Source organism: Perca fluviatilis, chromosome 16 (genome assembly GCF_010015445.1).
Source record: "Perca fluviatilis chromosome 16, GENO_Pfluv_1.0, whole genome shotgun sequence".
Classification (NCBI taxonomy): domain Eukaryota; kingdom Metazoa; phylum Chordata; class Actinopteri; order Perciformes; family Percidae; genus Perca; species Perca fluviatilis.
In genome coordinates this window covers 4,265,251-4,269,911 of record NC_053127.1, presented here as the reverse complement: position 1 = coordinate 4,269,911, position 4,661 = coordinate 4,265,251, and the positions used below count along the sequence as shown (strand labels likewise).

The following is a 4,661-nucleotide window of genomic DNA, read 5'->3' as shown; positions in this document are numbered from 1 at the left end:
ACTTACCACTTAGTTACTACTCTTAGTTACTTAGTTACTTACATACTTACATACTTACTTAGTTACTTACTTAGTTACTTACATACTTACATACTTACTTAGTTACTTACTTAGTTACTTACATACTTACTTAGTTACTTACATACTTACTTACCTTACATACTTACTTACTGTTACTTACATACTTACTTAGTTACTTACATACTTAGTTACTTACATACTTAGTTACTTACTTACTTAGTTACTTACTTAGTTACTTACATACTTACTTAGTTACTTACTTAGTTACTTACATACTTACATACTTACTTACTTACTTAGTTACTTACTTATTTAACTACTTAGTTACTTACTTATTTAACTACTTAGTTACTTATTTAGTTACTTAACTACTTATCTTCCTACTTACTTACTTATTTACCTACTTACTTAGTTACCTATTTACCTACCTCCTTAGTTACTTACTTACTTAGTTACTTATTTAACTACTTAGTTACTTACTTAGTTACCTTCCTCCTTCCTTACTGTTCTTGCAGCTCTGAGCTCCGAGCTGGTGACCCACCTGTTGGTCCGAGACCAGCTGAGGACCAAGCAGGACGCCATGCTGCTGGACGTCCAGGACCTGACATAACACCAGGACCAGACCTACACCAGGACCTGATGTAACACCAGGACCAGACCTACACCAGGACCTGACATAACACCAGGACCAGACCTACACCAGGACCTGATGTAACACCAGGACCTGACATAACACCAGGACCAGACCTACACCAGGACCTGATGTAACACCAGGACCAGACCTATAACACCAGGACCAGACCTACACCAGGACCTGATGTAACACCAGGACCAGACCTATAACACCAGGACCTGATGTAACACCAGGACCAGACCTATAACACCAGGACCAGACCAATGACACCAGGACCAGACATAACACCAGGACCTGACCTACACCAGGACCTGACATAACACCAGGACCTGACCTATAACACCAGGACCAGACCTACACCAGGACCTGACATAACACCAGGACCTGACCTATAACACCAGGACCAGACCTACACCAGGACCTGACATAACACCAGGACCTGACCTATAACACCAGGACCAGACCTACACCAGGACCTGACATAACACCAGGACCTGACCTACACCAGGACCTGACATAACACCAGGACCTGACCTACACCAGGACCTGACATAACACCAGGACCAGACCTATAACACCAGGACCAGACCTACACCAGGACCTGATGTAACACCAGGACCAGACCTATAACACCAGGACCAGACCTATAACACCAGGACCTGACCTACACCAGGACCTGATGTAACACCAGGACCAGACCTATAACACCAGGACCAGACCTACACCAGGACCTGATGTAACACCAGGACCAGACCTATAACACCAGGACCAGACCTACACCAGGACCTGATGTAACACCAGGACCAGACCTATAACACCAGGACCAGACCTATAACACCAGGACCAGACATATGACACCAGGACCAGACCTACACCAGGACCAGACCAATGACAGCAGGACCTGACATACACCAGGACCAGACCTACACCAGAACCAGAACTACACCAGGACCTGACATAACACCAGGACCAGACCTACAGCAGGACCTGACATACACCAGGACCAGACCTACACCAGGACCAGAACTACACCAGGACCTGACATGCATCAGGACCAGACCTACACCAGGACCTGAACCTATAACACCAGAACCAGACATTACACCAGGACCTGATGTAACACCAGAACCTGAACCTATAACACCAGGACCTGAAGTAACACCAGGACCTGAACCTATAACACCAGGACCTGAAGTAACACCAGGACCTGAACCTATAACACCAGGACCAGACCTACACCAGGACCAGACCTATAACACCAAGACCTGAACCTATAACACCAGGACCAGACCTACACCAGGACCAGACCTATAACACCAGGACCTGAACCTATAACACCAGGACCAGACCTACACCAGGACAAGACCTATAACACCAGGACCTGAACCTATAACACCAGGACCAGACCTACACCAGGACCAGACCTATAACACCAGGACCTGAACATCTAACACCAGAACCTGAACCTATAACACCAAAACCTGAACCTATAACACCAGGACTTGAAGTAACACCAGGACCTGAACCTATAACACCAGGACTTGAAGTAACACCAGGACCTGAACCTATAACACCAGGACCAGACCTACACCAGGACCAGACCTATAACACCAGGACCTGAACCTATAACACCAGGACCAGACCTATACCAGGACCAGACCTATAACACCAGGACCTGAACCTATAACACCAGGACCAGACCTACACCAGGACCAGACCTATAACACCAGGACCTGAACCTATAACACCAGGACCAGACCTACACCAGGACAAGACCTATAACACCAGGACCTGAACCTATAACACCAGGACCAGACCTACACCAGGACCAGACCTATAACACCAGGACCTGAACCTATAACACCAGGACCTGAACCTATAACACCAGAACCTGAACCTATAACACCAGGACCTGAAGTAACACCAGGACCTGAACCTATAACACCAGGACCAGACCTACACCAGGACCAGACCTATAACACCAGGACCTGAACCTATAACACCAGGACCAGACCTACACCAGGACCAGACCTATAACACCAGGACCTGAACCTATAACACCAGGACCTGAACCTATAACACCAGAACCTGAACCTATAACACCAGAACCTGAACCTATAACACCAGGACCTGAAGTAACACCAGGACCTTAACCTATAACACCAGGACCAGACCTATAACACCAGAACCTGAACCTATAACACCAGGACCTGAAGTAACACCAAACCTGAACCTATAACACCAGGACCTGAAGTAACACCAGAACCTGAACCTATAACACCAGGACCAGACCTACGCCAGGACCTGACATAACACCAGGACCAGACCTACACCAGGACCAGACCTACGCCAGGACCTGACATAACACCAGGACCTGACATAACACCAGGACCAGACCTACACCAGGACCAGACCTACACCAGGACCAGACCTACGCCAGGACCTGACATAACACCAGGACCAGACCTACACCAGGACCAGACCTACGCCAGGACCTGACATAACACCAGGACCAGAGACACAAACAGGTTTCTCTCCGCATCAACCGGAACATCTGGGTGGGCTGCTGGTCCACGTCTGGAGCCTTTTACTGACATTAACCGTTAGCTGAACGTTAGCTAAACGTTAGCTGAACGTTAGCTAAACGTTAGCTGAACGTTAGCTAAAATGCTAATTCATCAGAACTGACAAACCAGGCGCACTTTCGCCGCATGAATTGCCGATTTCCGCGCAAAATATGCGGGGCTTTGCATGATGTCATAATCCCCGCATTTTCGTTGCAAAAAAAGTCCCACAATATATCTTGATATAAAATGTTACAGTTTACTATCGCACAAGAGCAGCCGTTTAGCCCCTGTTGCCATGGGAACGTTATTACGAAGTGACGTCATTACGCGACGTGAACGTTGTCGGTACGCGACCCGTGCTGCGCGTGCGCAGACGATAATGCTGTTTTACCGAGGATACGACACCGCCCGATCTGTTCCACGCTAGCCTCCATCCGGGAAGCTAACGTTAGTTTAGCTAACGGCTAATTCGGCTAACCGCTAACCGGGAAAAGCAGGCTACAGCTACATTAAGACTTTACAGTAATAACAATAAAGACGAGTGGTGAGTGATTGTATTTTAAATGAGCACAAGTAAAGTAGAGCTGACGTAACAGTGGTTAGCTGAATTAGCTGTTAGCTAAACTAACGTTAGCTTGCCTGTGGAGGCTGACAGCAGACCGCTACAATCAGCTAGCGGTTAACCGAATTAGCTGCTAGCTAAACTAACGTTAGCTTGCCTGTGGAGGCTGACAGCAGACCGCTACAATCAGCTAGCGGTTAGCCGAATTAGCCGCTAGTTAAACTAACGTTAGCTTGCCTGTGGAGGCTGACAGCAGACCGCTACAATCAGCTAGCGGTTAACCGAATTAGCTGCTAGCTAAACTAACGTTAGCTTGCCTGTGGAGGCTGACAGCAGACCGCTACAATCAGCTAGCGGTTAGCCGAATTAGTTGCTACTTAAACTAACGTTAGCTTGCCTGTGGAGGCTGACAGCAGACCGCTACAATCAGCTAGCGGTTTGCCGAATTAGCTGCTAGCTAAACTAACGTTAGCTTGCCTGTGGAGGCTGACGGCAGACCGCTACAATCAGCTATTGACGTGCTTTTTGTTACCGCATGTCACTTTATTTTTAACATTTTGGCAGCTTTTTACCTCACTTTTGTTGGTTTTGTTCCGACTTTTTTGTGGCTTTCTCACACATTTGTCACCTTTTTGTAAATTTGTTGCTTTTTCCCGACATTTTTATTCGCTTTTTGTCGCATTTTTGTCGACATCCCCACAAAAGCCATCATGGAAATGAGCAAATCAAGCAAAACCATGACTACATTTTGGTTTCACTAACTGAAAATAAACTCTCTCTGCTTCCTTTCTCGGCGAATTTATGAGTCTCCGAGTCTCGGGCCTCGAGTTTGACACATGTGGACTATAAGAAGAAGAAAAAGGTAAACAACGGCAGA

At 46.9% G+C, this 4,661-nt stretch overlaps 1 long non-coding RNA gene across 1 annotated transcript in view; it reads left to right on the top strand.

Annotated features, from left to right (window-relative positions):
- LOC120544582 overlaps positions 1-2,531 on the top strand; it is a 4,778-nt gene extending 2,247 nt beyond the window's left edge. The window contains exon 2 of the long non-coding RNA XR_005636515.1: positions 537-2,531. This is a non-coding gene — a long non-coding RNA (uncharacterized LOC120544582). The remainder of the gene's footprint in view (positions 1-536) is intronic.
- Positions 2,532-4,661: the final 2,130 nt, after the last annotated feature.